General features: G+C 41.5%; 1 long non-coding RNA gene across 1 annotated transcript in view; it reads right to left on the bottom strand.

Moving 5' to 3' along the window:
* LOC134340425 (uncharacterized) overlaps positions 1–18891 on the bottom strand; it is a 33209-nt gene extending 14318 nt beyond the window's left edge. Inside the window, exon 1 of the long non-coding RNA XR_010016552.1 lies at positions 18719–18891. This is a non-coding gene — a long non-coding RNA (uncharacterized LOC134340425). The remainder of the gene's footprint in view (positions 1–18718) is intronic.
* Positions 18892–19220: the final 329 nt, after the last annotated feature.

Genomic DNA, 19220 nt, shown 5'->3' with positions numbered 1-19220 from the left:
AATGCTAGGAGCATTGTAAGAAAGGTGGATGAGCTGAGAGCATGGATTGATACCTGGAAATATGATGTTGTAGCTATTAGTGAAACGTGGTTGCAGGAGGGGTGTGATTGGCAACTAAATATTCTAGGATTTCGTTGCTTCAGGTGTGATAGAATAGGAGGGGCAAGAGGGGGAGGTGTTGCATTGCTTGTCAGAGAAAATATTACAGTGGTGCTCTGGCAGGATAGATTAGAGGGCTCGTCTAGGGAGGCTATTTGGGTGGAATTGAGGAATGGGAAAGGTGTAGTAGCACTTATAGGGGTGTATTATAGACCACCAAATGGGGACCGAGAACTGGAGGAGCAAATTTGTAAGGAGATAGCAGATATTTGTAGTAAGCACAAGGTTGTGATTGTGGGAGATTTTAATTTTCCGCACATAGAATGGGAAGCCCATTCTTTAAAAGGGCTGGATGGTTTGGAGTTTGTCAAATGTGTGCAAGATAGTTTTTTGCAGCAATACATAGAGGTAATTATGGAGAAGGATAGGACTGGACCTAGGATTGAGATTTTTGATTGGAGAAAGGCTAAATTTAAGGAGATGCGAAAGGATTTAGAAGGAGTGAATTGGGGCAATTTGTTTTATGGGAAGGATGTAACAGAGAAATGGAGATCATTTAAAGGTGAAATTTTGAGGGTTCAGAATCTTTATGTTCCTGTTGGGTTGAAAGGAAAGGTTAAAAGTTTGAGAGAGCCATGGTTTTCAAGGGATATTGGAAACCTGGTTCGGAAAAAGAGAGGGATCTTCAACAAATATAGGCAGCTTGAAGTTAATGAGGTACTCAAGGAATATAAAGAATGTAAAAAGAATCTTAAGAAAGACATCAGAAAAGCTAAAAGAAGATACGAGGCAAGTAAGGTGAAAATAAATCCAAAGGGTTTCTACAGTTATATTAGTGGCAAAAGGATAGTGAGGGATAAAATTGGTCCTTTGGAGAATCAGAGTGGACGGCTATGTGCGGAGCCAAAAGAGATGGGGGAGATTTTGAACAATTTCTTTTCTTCGGTATTCACTAAGGAGAAGGATATTGAATTGTGTAAGGTAAAGGAAACAAGAAAGTTAGTTATGGAAAGTATGACAATTAAAGAAGAGGAAGTACTGGCACTTTTAAGGAATATAAAAGTGGATAAGTCTCCGGGTCCGGACAGGATATTCCCTAGAACCTTGAGGGAAGTTAGTGTAGAAATAGCAGGGGCTCTGACAGAAATATTTCAAATGTCATTAGAAACAGGGATGGTGCCGGAGGATTGGCGTATTGCTCATGTGGTTCCATTGTTTTAAAATGGTTCTAAGAGTAAACCTAGCAATTATCGGCCTGTGAGTTTGACGCCAGTGGTGGGTAAATTGATAGAAAGTATTCTTACAGATGGTATATATAATTATCTGGATAGACAGGGTCTGATTAGGAACGGTCAACATGGATTTGTGCATGGAAGGTCATGTTTGACAAATCTTATTGAATTTTTTGATGAGGTTACTAGGAAAGTTGACGAGGGTAAAATGGTGGATGTTGTCTATATGGACTTCAGTAAGGCCTTTGACAAGGTTCCATATGGAAGGTTAGTTAGGAAGGTTCAACCGTTAGGCATTAATATCGAAGTAGTAAAATGGATTCAGCAGTGGCTGGATGGGAGACGCCAGAGAGTAGTGGTGGATAACTGTGTGTCAGATTGGAGGACGGTGTGTAGCGGTGTGCCTCAGGGATCTGTACTGGGACCAATGTTGTTTGTCATATATATTAATGATCTGGATGATGGGGTGGGAAATTGGATTAGTAAGTATGCAAATGATACTGTCATGTGTGATGCCCAGCAGAGGTACCGGACTGATGATGCGAATGAGAGAGATAAGAAAGACAATGGAGAAACATTCAAAATGCTAATAAGAGAGAAGAGAGTGATTAACGGGAAAGAAACACAATTCAGCTATTGACAGACCGGTTGCTTTGAACCTGAACTGTTTGAAGTTTGATGGACAGGTGATACCCCAGCAGGGGGTTAAAAGGAGCAGGTTTGCTAAGGCACGCGACACACCACTAGACCCTGGAAAGAGCAGTGTGCCCCCACAAGTGGTGGGAGTTTGGAGGTCCGGTTCACGGGAACCGACCAGAGGCTCACAGGGTGTAAAGGTACGATCGGTGGGAACCTGAGCTGTGTGTCCACCCTTGCCTGGGTGCCGGGTTCACTGCGGAAGAACGATCGTATCCGGAACGGAGGGGTCACAGTCGGTGACCACAGCGGGATAGAAGACATCAAAGGGTCTGCCCGAAACCAACTGCGAAGACATCCAAAAGGGCTGCTCGAAACTGAATTTCTCTCTCTCTCTCTCTCCCCAACGGTACGACAACAGCGATTACTGCGAACTTCACTAAGCTGAAGTGAACTCTGCGTCACTGTAAGACTGATCATTTTACCCCTAGACTGCGATAGAGCTTGGTTGATTCCTATTACTCTAGTTCTGTATATATGTGTGCATTATCATTGCTAACCTGTTACATTTATATCCTTATGATTAGTGTACTGTATTACTTATTTCTTTAATAAAACTTTATTAGTTCCTAGTAATCCAGACTCTAACGAGCGTTCCATTTCTGCTGGTTTGGCAACCCAGTTACGGGGTACGTAACAATACTAAGATAGGTGGCGTTGTGGATAATGAAGTAGGTTTTCAAAGCTTGCAGAGAGATTTAGGCCAGTTAGAAGAGTGGGCTGAAAGATGGCAGATAGAGTTTAATGCTGAAAAATGTGAGGTGCTACATTTTGGTAGGACTAATCAAAATAGGACATACATGGTAAATGGTAGGGCATTGAAGAATGCTGTAGAACAGAGGGATCTAGGAATAATGGTGCATAGTTCCCTGAAGGTGAAATCTCATGTGGATAGGGTGGTGAAGAAAGCTTTTGGTATGCTGGCCTTTATTAATCAGAGCATTGAGTGTAGGAGTTGGGATGTAATGTTGAAATTGTATAAGGTATTGGTAAGGCCAAATTTGGAGTGTTGTGTACAGTTCTGGTCAGCGAATTATAGGAAAGATGTCAATAAAATTGAGAGAGTACAGAGGAGATTTACTAAAATGTTGCTTGGGTTTCATCTCCTAAGTTACAGAGAAAGGTTGAACAAGTTAGGTCTTTATTCTTTGGAGTGTAGATGGTTGAGAGGGGACTTGATAGAGGTGTTTAAAATTATGAGGGGGATTGATAGAGTTGACGTGGATAGGCTTTTTCCATTGAGAATGGGAGAGATTCAGACAAGAGGACATGAGTTGAGAGTTAAAGGGCAAAAGTTTAGGGGTAACATTCTTTACTCAGAGAGTGGTAACTGTGTGGAATGAGCTTCCAGCAGAAGTGGTTGAGGCAGGTTCTATGTTGTCGTTTAAAGTTAAATTGGATAGATATATGGACAGGAAAGGAATGGAGGGTTATGGGCTGAGTGCAGGTCGGTGGGACTAGGTGAGAGTAAGAGTTTGGCACGGACTAGAAGGGCCGATATGGCCTGTTTCCGTGCTGTAATTGTTATATGGTTATATGGTATAGCAGACAGGTATACATCTATATACTGCAGAAAAGGTTGCCATGTTTTATGAAAACTATTTGTTTTTGAGTGTACCATGCATGTCAAAAAGTCCAAAGGAATGTATTCCATGATTAATTTATGCCAACCAAAAAGTCCAGGGGCCTTATCGGATATCCAACAAAGTAAAATGTTCTTCCTCGCACAGAAAGTCAGGATGTTTGTGCATTAATAATATGACTGCTGGGTAAGCCTAAGAGAAAAGACACTGGGTCCATTTCAAGCTCTATCTTCAGAATCTTTTCCATTTCACCCAAAATATCACTCCAGTATGCCTGAAGTTTGGGACAAGTCCAAAAACAGTGGGTGAAAGTTCCAGTATTTACTTTACATTTCTGCAGTATCGATGGAACAGATTTCAGGCAATGTCAGGGGACTGTAAGAGGAAAATACTGCTTCTTCTTCTTAAGCTCATTGCCCCTATTGGGGCATAGGCCGCTGACAGCAGCTCCATGGAGTCCTCTGTCCTGAGCCAGTCTTTTCAGTCTTTTATGGTGTAGCCTATTGAAGGTCGATCCTTTCCCAGGGATGAAGATTTTGGAGATTCTGTTGGCGTTTCTGTAGTGCTGGGTTTTTATGGGATGAGGTTTCTAGCCCCATGCCCAACCCTCCACCTTTCACAGCCGGGCTTGGGACTGTCCATGGCGAGTTGAAAACTCTGCAGATGCTGGAAATTTGAAATAGAAACAGAAAAAGCTGAAAGTGATCTGCTGGTCAAGCACAAACCATGGAGAAAGATATGGAGTTAAATGGTAGTAATTTATTCTTGGTTGTGTGTGCAAAACTTGTGATATAAAGGCAGATGAACTTTGTCCTCTTCTTTAGGTCATCAATTCAGTGGGAACACACTTAGAAGTGGAATCCAATGTGAAATTATTACCAGGTTGTGTATTTAGCAAATGGGACCAAGGATGAATTTCTTTTTTTTTTCGGGTTGATGACCTTTCATTGGACCAGTCAATGCCCTGAAATATGAACTCCACAGAGTATTTCCAGCATCTACTGGCTTTACTTCACTGCCCTGTGATCTCTGCTGGATGTGCACATCATAGGTAATTAAAACAGAAGGCATTGCAATGGTTAGGCGTAGAATCAGAGTCCATCAAATCCTGAGGTAGGAGAGAGGGAGGAATAATTCATCTGAATTGGAAAATATAGTTTATCTATTGACTAAAACAGGACATCTGTTACCTTCACCCTTTCTGCCCTGACTAGAAAATAATCTCAGCCTCCTCAATAATGTTTCTCTACCTTTGAAGTATTAAGTGAACAGTCCTCCTCATGAATAAGAACCATTCATGAGTTTGTAAGACACATTCTTTAGGTGGTCAATATATTGGTTATATGTCAAAAAGATGGTATCTATCATTAAGGACCCCCATCACCCAGGACATGCCTCTTTTCATTACTACCATTAGAGAGGAGGTACAGGAGCCTGAAGACACACACTCAATGTTTTAGGAACAGCTTCTTTCCTGCTGCCATCAGATTTTTGAACAGACAATGCACCAATCCATGAACGCTACCTGAATATATTTTGCTCTCTTTTCACACTATATTAGTGGATGCTTTTTGTTTTTTGCACCATTCTCTGTAAACTCTAGAGACTGTTGTGCATGAAAAATCCCAGGAAATCAGCAGTTTCTGAGATACTCAAACCACCCCGTCTGGCACCAGCAATCATTCCACGGTCAAAGTCACTTAGATCACATTTCTTCCCCATTATGTTATCTGTTCTGAACAACAACTAAACCTCTTGATTTTATGCATTGAGTTGTTGCCACATGATTGGCTGCTTAGATACAGTATTTTCATTAACGAGCAGGTGTACAGGTGTACCCAGTAAAGTGGCCACTGAGTGTATATTTCATATTGTAATTTATGGTGCTTTTTACGCATTGTACTGTACTACTGCTGCAAAACCACAAATTTTAAGACATAGGTCAGTGATAATAAACCTGATTCTGATTATTCTGTCGATTACAAACCAGACTCACTATGTTATTTTTGTATATGACAATCTATAGCATTCCGTGGGACTGATTTCTGTGAAACTAATAATAATGAGGAGCATCAACCAAACCATTAATTATTAGTGAATCTGGACCATTTTCACATTTTCTGGTTATTTTTATTGTACTCATTCCCAAATCATTGTAACTGTGTTTAATTTCAGACAAAGAAAAGTACTTGTTACAGCTGATATTGATAGTTAAAAGACTATTGTTTAATTGATTTGCAATGAGATCCATCCTGACAGTTTATATATCAGGCAATACTATTGCAGTACCTGTAGTGCTTAATTATCTTATATAATGCTGCTGGTGTTACAGTATATAAGTTAATAATACTATTTCCAAAAATGTATCCATTTTATTTCTATTTATTTACATTTTATGCTCTTTTCTATATAAAATTATTAAACAGCAGAGAACTGTTTGGCATTTTGCTTTGGACATATTGGACCTGTCTCAAGAAGGAAGGTAAGAGCTTAAAACTTAACTGAAAGGAATGTTCTTCTACAGCTGAAATAAGTGCATCAAGAATTGAGTAGAATACAACAGAGTAATGTAACTCACTCCCTTTGATGAATAGGAAGTCTGATGCCAAATAGCCACAACCACCAAAGGAATCTCTCCCTGGGGAGAAAGCAATGAAATGGTTCCTCTTGTTAATCAAAAGTAAATTAGAAACAGGACAGAAATATTTGACAGTCAAACTGTATTCTTGTAAAGACTACCCTGCTTAAATGTGTGTAATTCCAAACATCTAGTCTCCCCCACCCCATGGAATGGTGGTCTGTTAAGAGTTTCCAATATTTACTTACACATGTAATACATAATCAAAGGTAGCAGATGTGATGTAAATAGGGTGGGTTTTCATTATAGATTTTGGCCCTCAAATTGATTCCATGTGCCTGTGGAGATGGAACCAGACTGCCCTTTGTTATCTCACCCAAATGGCCTTCTTTTTTTGCATACTTGAGTTTGGATGCCAAAGGGTGCACTTTAGGAATTTGTATGTCAAGAGATCATATTGGGAATGTGAATTAGCGGGTCAGCAGGAGTGACAGATTTTTGTGTGGTGGGAGATGCCGTGGTACCCGTTAACCTCTGAATCCTAATGTGCTGTCCTGCTTCACATCAGCATCACAGATCATTAAATCTATTGTCCTGTGCCAGAAGCCTGGTCATTAGTAGGAGATACCACAGTTGAGGCTTGCCGAATTCTGTAGAATCAGAAGTTTGATCCCAAGGCTGTTCTTTTTCTTTTTTACTTACTGATAGCACCGAGATGAGCTACATCTCATTGTGTGACTTTCCAGAGACAACATGTCATCTTATAGCAAAGTTAAGTGGATAAGAAATTGGAAAATCTAAAAAGTAGATTTATTTTCCTTTATTTTACAGCTATTATTAAACCCAAGAGCTCCACCACTTAGCAGGACAAGGGCAACAGAGGGCAACTGCAAATTACTTTCCAAGTCATGACTTGAGAATTACCTTTATAATCACTAGTCAAAATCCTAGAACCACCATCTTCAATAGCTCTCCCAGAGGACTGTCACACATAAGGAATGTAGCTGTTTAAGTAGTAGCCCACCAGCACCTTCTTAAAGTCAATTAACAGCGGGTATAGAAGGTTTGACTTCCTTCATGTCTCCATCTCATGTATGAATTTAAAAAAAGTAACAGTTTTCTGTCTCAAGCTTATTTTTAATTGCTGTGTTACATTTTCAGAGATATTATTTTAACTTAATTAATGTTGCTGTCGGTAGAATTATATAAGATAATTAAATACAAATACTATTACCATAGTAATAGTAATGCCAGATATATAACCTGCCAAGATGGATGTCATTACACATTAATTACGCAATGGTCTTAATTGTCAATGCCAGCCACGATATCAGTTCTTACAAGTAACTGTCTTTGTCAGAAAGTAACCAATTGCAATGATCTGGGATTTGTTTATATAACTTTAATTAACTTAGAGTAAGAGCTTGCATGTTCAGTTGTTTGAATAATCTGTATTATGGACACAGTACCAGCTCAAGAATTCCTGAATTGTATTGTCCCATGCTCAGCTTGCCTAACTTATTGGTGAAGGCTAAAAGAAGTCATCGTCATAGAGTCATAGAAAAATGCAACACAGAAACAGGTCCTTCGGCCCATCTAATCTGTGCCCAGACATTTAAAGGGTCTACTCCCATCGACTTGCACCCGGACCATACCCATGTACCTATCCAAACTTCTCTTAAATGTTGAAATCAAGTTCACATGCAACACTTATGCTGGGCATAGGTAGGGTAAGCAGTAAGAAACGTTTTTCCAGAGCAGAGCTATTTAAAACTTGAGGGCTGTGGTTTAACGGGTACGGTGATAGGAAGAGATCTGAGGAAGAATTCTTTCCACCCAGATGGTGGTTGGAATCTGAAAGGCACAGCCCAAGGGGGTAGTGGAGGTAAATACTCTCATAAAATGTGTGTATCTAAATAAGCACTTGAATCTTCAGGGCACAGAAGGCTACAGACCTTTGGCTGGCGTGGAATTAGTATGGATGACCATATGATGTTTGGCACGGACATGGTGGGCGTTATAGAGTCATAGAATCATAGAACACTAGAGTGCTGAAACAGGCCCTTAGGCCCATTCTATCCATGCTGGACTGTTATTCTGCCTAGCTCCATCGATCAACACCTGGACCATAGCCCTCTATACCCCTCCTATCCATGTATTTATGCAAATTTCTCTTAAATGTTGCAATTAAACCCGCATCCACCACTTGTGCAGGCAGCTTGTTCCACACTCTCACCACCCTCTGAGTGAAGAAGTTTCCCCTCATGTTCTCCTTAAACATTTCACCTTTCACCCTTAATCCCATGACCTCTAATTGTAGTCCCAGCCAATCTCAGTGGAGAAAACCTACTTGTACTTACCCTGTCTATGCCCCTCATAATGTTGTATACCTCTATCAAATCTCCCTTGTTCTCCTATGCTCTAGGGAATAGAGTGCTAATATAGTCAGCCTTTCCCTATAGCTTCGGTTCTCAAGTCCCGGCAACATTTTGCAAATTTTCTCGTATTTTTTCTCTACTATGTAATGACTCTGTGTCTCTTTGTTACTAAATCTATTCTTTGACCTGGTGTTTGCTCCCATTGGAGTGCCCCATGCCAATATGTATTAGGCACATTCAAGTTACCAGCCTCCATTTCTCCCGGGCATTGCAAAACGTTTGCCTGAGGCACTTGGGCTAAATCCAGAAGTTGACAGCTTTGTGTCATGTTTCTGACACACTTTTTGAAAATGTCTGTGAAAACTATGTGTTATCGTGGGTTTAAACTCCCCCACAGTGGATAACCCTGACAATTAAAAGTTACTGACAAAATGGAAAGAATTGTGGAATGTTCTCCCCAAAGTCCTGGTTAGAATTCCAGCAATCTCTGTTATAAAAATGGAATTTGATTTTATCATGCAACTTAAACAACTTTATGCTGCGTTGATACCAGGCATCTCATGCATGCCATAATAAGTTTTGAGTTGCTTGAAGGGCATGCCATTTCAGATTCCAGTGTGTTGGGCAGTAAGCACCAGATGCCTCTTGAAGCAACATTGAATACCTCCACTGAAATTCAGTTCCACTGAAGCAAATGGAAGTGACTCTCAGAAGCAAGTTTAAGGCACATTTGTTTCTTCATCATGGTTTAAGCATGACAAACAGATTGTGATTTTCTACCCTTTATTTTTTGCAATTGATCGTCTAAAAGGCTTGATCTTAAATTTATTATATAATGTGTGAAGAATATATTCCTATGGAAGAAGAATCCTTTGTGCAGTACGAGTAAAGGATCATTAACCAGTTGAAACAAGTACTAGAATTTTTGCCTACATCTATATACTTGGTGTTTGTTTTTCAGGAATTAGGTGATGCCTATGAACCAGATGACATGCTCATTGTTTTCTGATGGCTGATTTGCCTCACCTCCTTTTTCTTATGTCTTCTTACATTTCCTCTTTTAACACTAAGAATGGTCATCATTTCTGGAACAAATTAATTGGAAACAGTCTCCATTGTTGCAAAGCTGTTTTAGAGCCCCACCTAAAAGTCTTTTTCATTGCCTTACCTTCTGCTATGAGTTTGGATAGAAAGCTGTCCACTATCTGTTGCGGTGGTCCATGAGCTACCAAACTGGCCAAAGAATGCCCAACTCTTGAGCTGTATCAATAGTCTGCTAAGCTGGGCCTCAGTGTGGTAAATGCAGTTTGAGAACTGAGGCTTCTGTGTATTACAGGGAGTGCAGGATTCAGCACCCAGTGAGCTAAATGCTTAACCATCGGGATTTCTGAACTGTAAAGTCTTGGAGACTTGTGCTCTGAGACTGTGCAGCCCAGCCGGCGGGTGGTCTCACTGACATTTTCAACATCTCCCTGGATCAGACACCCGTCCCCGTAGGCTTCAGGGACACCACCATCATCCCAGTGCTCAAGAAGCCGACTGTATTGTGCCTTAGTGACTACTACCCAGTGACACTGACCTCAATAATAATGAATTGCTTTAAGCAGCAGGTCATGAACTGCATTAAATCCTGCCTTCCCACTTCACTAGACCCCTGGAGACAGTGCGTGAGGGAGGACAGGCAGGTGATAGAGAAGGGACGCGCTCAGACCGATGGTTTCAGATGTGTCTATTTTAATGCAAGGTATATTATGAACAAAGCGGATGAGCTTAGAGCGTGGATCAGTACCTGGAGCTATGATGTTGTGGCCATTACAGAGACTTGGATGGCTCAGGGGCAGGAATGGTTACTTCGAGTGCCAGGTTTTAGATGTTTCAGAAAGGATAGGGAGGGAGGCAAAAGAGGTGGGGGCGTGCCACTACTGATCAGAGATAGTGTCACGGCTGCAGAAAAGGAGGAAGACATAGAGGGATTGTCTACGGAGTGTCTGTGGGTGGAAGTTAGGAACAGGAAAGGGTCAATAACTCTATTGGGTGTTTTTTATAGACCACCCAATAGTAACAGGGACATTGAGGAACAGATAGGGAGACAGATTCTGGAAAGGTGTAATAATAACAGGGTTGTTGTGATGGGAGATTTTAATTTCCTAAATATCGATTGGAATTGCCCTAGAGCAAGGGGTTTAGATGGGGTGGAGTTTGTTAGGTGTGTTCAGGAAGGTTTCCTGCCACAATATGTAGATAAGCCTACAAGAGGAGAGGCTGTACTTGATCTGGTATTGGGCAATGAACCTGGTCAGGTGTCAGATCTCTCAGTGGGAGAGCATTTTGGAGATAGTGATCACAATTCTATCTCCTTTACAATAGCATGAGAGAGGGATAGGAACAGACAAGTTAGGAAAGCATTCAGTTGGAGTAAGGGGAAATTTGAGGCTATCAGGCAGGAACTTGGAAGCATAAATTGGGAATAAATGTTCTCAGGGAAATGTACAGAAGAAATGTGGCAAATGTTCAGGGGGTACTTGTGTGGAGTTCTGCATAGGTTCATTCCAATGAGACAGGGAAAGGATGGTAAGGTACAGGAACCATGGTGTACAAAGGCTGTTGTAAATCTAGTCAAGAAGAAAAGAGGAGCTTACGAAAGATTCAGAAAACTAGATAATGATAGAGTTCTAGAAGATTGTAAGGCTAGCAGGAAGGAGCTTAAGAAAGAAATTAGAAGAGCCAGAAGGGGGTATGAGAAGGCCTTGGCAGACAGGATTAAGGAAAACCCCAAGGCATTCTACAAGTATGTGAAGAGCAAGAGGATAAGACGTGAGAGAACAGGACCAATCAAGTGTGCCAGTGGAAAAGTGTGTATGGAACTGGAGGATATAGCATAGACACTTAATGAGTACTTTGCTTCAGTATTCACTACAGAAAAGGATCTTGGCGATTGTAGGGATGACTTACAGCGGACTGAAAAGCTTGAGCATGTAGATATTAAGAAAGAAGATGTGCTGGAGCTTTTGAAAAGCAACAAGTTGGATAAGTCACTGGGACTGGACGAGATGTACCCCAGGCTACTGTGGGAGGTGAGGGAGGAGATTGCTGAGCCTCTGGCAATGTTCTTTGTATCATCAATGGGGACGGGAGATGTACCGAAGGATTGGAGGGTTGCGGATGTTGTTCCATTATTCAAGAAAGGGAGTAGAGAAAGCCCAGGAAATTATAGACCAGTGAATGTTACTTCAGTGGTTGGGAAGTTGATGGAGAAGATCCTGAGAGGCAGGATTTATGAACATTTGGAGCAGCATAATATGATTAGGAATAGTCAGCCTGGCTTTGTCAAAGGCAGGTCGTGCCTTACCAGCCTGTTTGAATTTTTTGAGGATGTGACTAAGCACATTGATGAAGGTAAATGTAGTGTATGTGGATTTCAGCAAGACATTTGACAAGGTACCCCATACAAGGCTTATTGAGAAAGTAAGGAGGCATGGGATCCAAGGGGACCTTGCTTTGTGGATCCAGAACTGGTTTGCCCACAGAAGGCAAAGAGTGGTTGTAAACGGGCCATATTCTGCATGGAAGTCAGTGACCAGTGGTGTGCCTGAGGGATTTGTCCTGGGACCCCTACTCTTCGTGATTTTTATAAATGACCTGGATGAGGAAGTGAAGGGATGGGTTAGTAAATTTGCTAATGACACAAAGGTTGAGGGTGTTGTGGATAGTGTGGAGGGCTGTCAGAGGTTACAGCGGGACATTGATAGGATGCAAAACTGGGCTGAGAAGTTGCAGATGGAGTTCAACCCAGATAAGTCTGAGTTGGTTCGTTTTGGTAGGTCAAATATGATGGCAGAATATAGTATTAATGGTAAGACTCTTGGCAGTGTGGAGGATCAGAGGGATCTTGGGGTCCAAGTCCATAGGACACTCAAAGCTGCAGCGCAGGTTGACTCTGTGGTTAAGAAAGCATATGGTCTATTGGCCTTCATCAGTCGTGGGATTGAGTTTAAGAGCTCGGATGTAATGTTACAGCTATATAGGACCCTGGTCAGACCCCATTTGGAGTACTGTGCTCAGTTCTGGTCACCTCACTACAGGAAGGATGTGGAAATCATAGAAAGGGTGCAGAGGAGGTTTACAAGAATGTTGCCTGGATTGGGGAGCATGCCTTATGAGAATAGGTTGAGTGAACTCAACCTTTTTTCCTTGGAGCGACGGAGGATGAGAGGTGACCTGATAGAGGTGTGTAAGATGACGAGAGGTATTGATCGTGTGGATAGACAGAGGCTTTTTCCCAGGGCTGAAATGGCTAGCACAAGAGTGCACAGTTTTAAGGTGCTTGGAAGTCGGTGCAGAGGAGATGTCAGGGGTAAGTTTTTTACACAAAGTGTGGTGTGTGCATTGAATGGGTTGTTGGCAACGGTGGTGGAGGTGGATACGATAGGGTCTTTTAAGAGATTCCTGGACAGGTACATGGAGCTCAGAAAAATAGAGGGCTATGGGTAACCCTAGGTAATTTCTAAGATAAGGACATGTTAGGCACAGCTTTGTGGGCCGAAGAGCCTGTATTGTGCTGTAGGCTTTCTATGTTTCTATGTTTCTATTACCAATTTGCATATGGTCCAAATTGGTTCACTGATTATACCATACCCTTTTCCCTTTGCACCATCCTGTTCCACTTGGACAAAGGTGTGCCTCCTGTGTCAGAATATTGTTTATTGATTTCATTTCTGCTTTCCATACAGTCATTCCCTAGAAGCTCATGGGAAAATTGTCCATCCCCATAGCAACATCGCTGGCTCCATTATGCTGAGCACTGGTGCCCTCCCAGGGCCACGTGCTCAACCCACTGCTGTTCACACTGCGAATGCACAAATGTACTCCAAAATCCAGCTCTGGCCACATCACTAAGTTCACCGTTGATACAACAGTGCTTGGCCTCATCGGCAATAATGATGAAACGGCATACAGGGGGGAGGTAGTGAGGCTTGCGGACTGGTGTAAACACAACAATCTGAGTCTCAACATGGATAAGACTAAAGAGATGATAGTGGACTTCAGGGAGGCGCAGGCTGGCTACTCCCTACTGCACATCAATAGCTCCGCTGTGGACAGAGTCAGGAGCACCAAGTTTCTTGGTTTTGCAAATTAGTGATGATCTCACCTGGTTCCTCAATACCAACTCTTTAGCCAACAGAGCATAGCAGCACCTCTACTTCCTGAGGAGACGGAGACCAATGAATCTTGCCAACCACCCCACCCCCGCCCCCTATTCTCACCATATTTTACTGGAGCACCATTGAGAGTGTGCTAACCAGATGCATCATCATCTGATATGGGAATTGCAACACTCTGCACCCTGCACCGGATAATGAGGTCTGCTGAAAATCTTCATTGCTGTCTATCAGCTGCCCCAGCCCTCTATTCAGGGCATATATCAGAAGTGCTGCATACACAGTGCCTCCAACATTGTCAAAGATCCCTTTCATCCTTCCCACCACCTCACTGACTTCCTGTCATCGGGCAGAAGGTACCACAGCTTAAGAAGCAGAACTGTCAGGCTGGGTAACGGCTTCTTCTCGCAGGATGTTAATCTTCTTAATGCCCTGCTGCCACCCAGCACACAAGTACTCCCTGTCTGAATGCTCTGTTGTCCTCAACAGCACGCCCCCCACTACCCAACTCACAGACACAGTCTCATGCTGCACTGGTCATTTTTCATCTTTTATTGTTGCTGTTTCACATATTTATATGACTGTTTTATTATAATAGTGCCAGTGACATTATACTGTCTTACACAATCATGCACCTCGTACTTTATGTCAACCTGTCAGTCTTCAGGGCATGCCACTTAGGGACTTGTGCTGATATTATTTTGTAACTGTGTCTGCTGAATCGTAGCTACAGTATATGTGCTGCACATGACTATAGAGTACTGTGCAAAAGTCTTAGGCACATGTAAGTAAAAACCTGTAAAGCAAAGATGCTGTCAAAAATAATGAAATGAGAAGTTTCTAAATATCAAAAGATTTACTATAAAGAGCAGTAAACAGTACAAAGACCACACTTTGCCTTGAAAACTGCGTCAATTCTCTTCGGTATGCTGTCGTGCAGTTTTTAGGAGAATCGCCTGGTAGGTTGTTCAAGGTATCTTGGAGAACTTGCCAAAGTTCATCTTCAGGCTTTGGCTGTCTCGCTTGCTTCTGTCTCTCCAGGTAATCCCAGACAGCCTCGGTGCTGTTGAGATCAGGGCTCTGTAGAGGCCGTACCATCTGAAACCAGATAAAAAATCTAGGGTGCCTCAGACTTTCACACAGTACTGTATGAACTGTGCTTTGCACCCTGGCCTCAGAGGATCGATGTATCATTTAACTGTATACAGGTGCATGGTTGTATGACAATTAAACTTGATCTTGAACTTGAACTAAAGCATGTTGATCACAAGATAAATTATATTAGATAAGTTGAACCGATTCCATTATTTCACACACACTTTTGGATATGAATTCTGAGGAACAGAAAAGATCTAAAACAAATTGCTTAAGTAGGAAGTACTCATATTGAATGTTTGGGATAAAAATATTCTGATTAGACCAATGGAATCTTTGCCAGCTAGTTTATAACACCCATTCAGATTTTGCCTATTAATAGGGTAAAAATCTAAATCAAATGACAAATGATGACTAATACAGATTTTTATTAGATAGATATGTTGTGGCTTTAAAAATACAAAATTGCTCACCACTTGGTCATAAACATTTTTAAGACTGTTGGGAAATTCCATAATTGGCCATTATCAGCCAGCAATCATGTGGCACAACCTCAATTAGTGATGATGGTTTGTGGGGGTTTTCTACAACAAGCTCAGGGAGTTTTTACTTCCTAAGTTCAGCAGGCTTAGTTAATGATTCAAATATATATATTGTAGTTCTAGAACAAGGCAAGCATTTACATGCCATTAAGTCCAATTTTTAAACTATTTTGTGGATAGCTGGTTTGCAGTAAGTTGTTGTAAATTTGTACTTATTGATAATTTATAGAATAATATTCTGTGAAATTGAGAGGAACCCTAAGTTGGACCAGGAAGAACCAAATTCTCTCAAAGTAGGTTCTTATTCACAGCAGAAAGCTGAGATGCAGCCTATCAGTGGAGTGGATTAACAATCTGGGCCGATGCATCACTGGCAGTGTCTCCCTAGTAAGCCTTGGCAAATTATTTTCAGCTTTAACGTAATTTAGACAGGAGGCAGCAGATGGATTCATGGTACTGTTACATGGCACCATTAGTACTGCTGAGGCACCGGCAAAGGGAATAATGCTGGTTTCAGGAGTGGCCCTGTTTGTAATTTTTTTTTTGCTATGTTAACATTTGGGTGCTTTTGTGGTGTCTAATTTCAGAAAAGCAAACATGATCTTGCTGAATTTCTAGATTAGTGAATGCTGGCACCAAGAAAGGTCTCTTTAGCTACAATATACTCAGCTCCCATTCTCCTGCATTTACAATGTTCAAGTGATATGACTAAATTCATAGAGATATAGAGCAATGGAAGAAGCCCTTTGGCCCAACTTGTCCAGGCCAACTGAGGTATCTTTCTGAGCTGCCTATATTTGGCCCATATCCCTCTAAACTTCTGTATCCATGTACCTGCTCAAATGTCTTTTAATTGTTGTAGTTACACCCACCTCTACCACTTCCTCGGGCAGTTCGTACTACATGCCCACCACCCTCTGTGCGGAAAAACTTTAAATTATTCCTTTCTCACTCTGAAGCTATTCCCTCCAGATTTAGACTTCCCTGCCCTGGGCAAGGCACTTACTGGGAGGATTGGTTCCCCTCAGCAGAGATTCGAGAATTATGGAGCTCATTTTCAGAATAAGGGGTCATTTCCTTAAAACAGTGATGAGCAGGATGCTTCTTCTATCAGTGACTCATGGAACCTTAGAATTCTTTATCCTAGAGAGCTGCAAGGATGAAGTCAGTGACTATATTTGAGGCTGAGAAGGATGGATTTTTGGAGAGTTGAGGGTTAATGGAGTATTGACTGCAGAGCGGAGCTGAGTTCACTAGCAGATCAGCACAATCTTATTGAGTGATGGATGGCTTTCTCCTGTAAAAACAGCCTCACATTCAGGTGCCAAGTAGTTGCACAGAGCTTGAAATTCAGATTTTTTTTCTGCCCTTTGGATATACACCTTGAATTAATTTGGAACTCAGCCAACACTGATGGACCCAAGGAATCTAGCCCTCTATTTCTCTTGATCACCTGGGACAATCTGAAACCCTCTTGAAGCGGTTATGCCCCTTGACTCTGAGAATACTGCCAGAAATTGGACTTTTTAGATTTGAGGAAAGATTGGAAAAGAAGGATTGTTTTCTTTGGAAAAGAGGCTGAAGGAAGACTAATCCAGATGCATAAATATATGCGGGACCTTGATACAATTAAAAAAAAATAGTTGAAAGGTCTCAATGCAAAATATCAAATGTGCAATTCCCACCAGGAACTCACTGACTTCCTCCAACAGTTCATATTTTGCTTCAAATTCCGGCATCTACGTGCTCTTGTGTCTCTTAAAAAGTCCTTGAATAGGTACCTGAGGAGCTGCAAACTACAGTCTTATGGAGTTAATAGTGGAAGGTGGGATTAGGTCGGGTAGCTTGTGACTGTGCTAGATGTGGTGGGCTGAATGGCCTGCGTCTTATAGTTTTTTGGATTGTGGACCAATTAAACGAATTTGTTGGCAGGAAATGTGACTTATCATCTTTATGTAAATCAGCCCAATGATTTGTTGGGAGTGAGTTTGCAGCTGATGTTTTGGTTTGTACACCTCGGCACAGTGCTTACATCCCACCAGGTACCGGCTCAGAGCCGATCCCTCGGCCTCTCCTTTTAGGTATACTTGGAGATTTTGGTTGAGCACAGTATGGTTTAAACAAGAAAGGCTTCAACACTTCCAGCCACTTTTAAGAGTTGTTAGGATTTCACATTTTAAGGAGCTGTCAGTCATGGACCAAGGACTTTACACTGGTCCTGACCCAAGTCTGACCTAAGACTGCTTGCTGTTGTCAATTGGTGCCAAGAGGAAAAGCATTGCATTCGGCAGCATTGTTCTCATCCATCACTGTGATGGACATTTGAACATTCTTTTATTTGCCACTGATCCTCTAAACCTGCCGCATTTGGGACATTGAAAAACACAGGATGTAAAGGATATGCAGGGTGGGGGAGAAAGAACAACTCTATACCCAAGCCATTCACAGAATGACCCCTCTGCATGCTAATAAGTGACGTTAGTATTTGGTTGTGTTGGCAGGTTAAAGGTCAAATATGTTTGGTTTCCAGTGTTCCTTTCCAGTCTCACCTGCTGATACCTGACTGTAGCACCTACATTTGGGTTACACAGTGGCTACTTTCTCCTGGGTGTGGATGGATGTACAATAATTCCAGATTCTTTTCCCAAAATGTCTCACACTGAGGTTTAGGATGGCAGTCTGGTTAGGATAAGGTCTTCTCTTATCAGGTGAGCATTGGATTATAATAACATAAATAAAATTAATATAAAATAAAGTGGAATTATATGCATTAAGGACTGGGCACTTGATCGATTCCAGCGAAGTCAGCAGAACCCAATGAAAACCATTGTAAAGGCTGTTGCTGTTGTTCTATCACTATGTAAAATTGACTGGCCTCAATCTCTCTCTCTTCACTAACATATGTAATGTATGCTACCAATTTTTAAACATTGTTGTTAGTTCTCAATATTGATACTTATAGTGACCAGGTTTCGACAAATTAGCAGGTTCTATTGCGTAGGTAACTCCGGCAGCAACACAAAATCACTAACAATTATTGACTGTTCTTTGCTACCACATTGTTTTAAACCACATAACCCAGCTGATGTCTCTCAAACAAAGATGTGTTTTAGCTCAATGGCTTAAAATCATATATAGGCACAAGGAAATCAAACATAAAATCACAAACATGCTGTGAAATAAAGGAAGACTGTTGGGAACTGAGGACGAATGTTCATGCCCTTTCTGTTGACAGATATGATCAATGTGTTTTTGCATGCTAGGAGCAGACTTGCACTTTACACACGGAGATGCAAATCAAAAGTCAAACGTCATTGCTGTTGCCATGCCAATGTTATTTATCTTATTTTTTTTACCTTAAAAAGATGAACAAAGCGCTTCCGTCTTTCAACAACGTTGTACTTTCCAAAGGACTCTGCAAGCTGTAAAGTCTCGTGTTTCTGTGTGATAGTTCCGACATCATTGCCCCAGGTTTGTCTCCAGCTTAGATATAACAAGGTTATGTTTCCTGGGCAGCTCATTTGTGCCACCGGACTGAATGCTTCAAATTGGAGCAGAATCTGATGAAAGGAGGGTAGACTTATATGTAACTTTAACCCATTGGTATCCTCTAGCAGTTAACAAAAGCTTAATTCCAGGAAAAGCAAGTTCCGGCATGATACACTGTCAAAATCTTAACAGGAAACTTACTAGTCATAAATATCCTGTATGCATATTGTTCAGTAACAGGGGTTTCGAGAACTGCCCTCTTGCTTCATCCACTGAGATTTATCTCTTGACTGGATCCAACAAGATGTGAGGGTTGTGAACCACGGAAATAAAGCAAAATGTTGCTTTATATAGCATCTTGCACATCCT

This window comes from Mobula hypostoma, chromosome X1 (assembly GCF_963921235.1).
Source record: "Mobula hypostoma chromosome X1, sMobHyp1.1, whole genome shotgun sequence".
Classification (NCBI taxonomy): domain Eukaryota; kingdom Metazoa; phylum Chordata; class Chondrichthyes; order Myliobatiformes; family Myliobatidae; genus Mobula; species Mobula hypostoma.
This window is presented reverse-complemented; position numbering and strand designations above follow the sequence as displayed.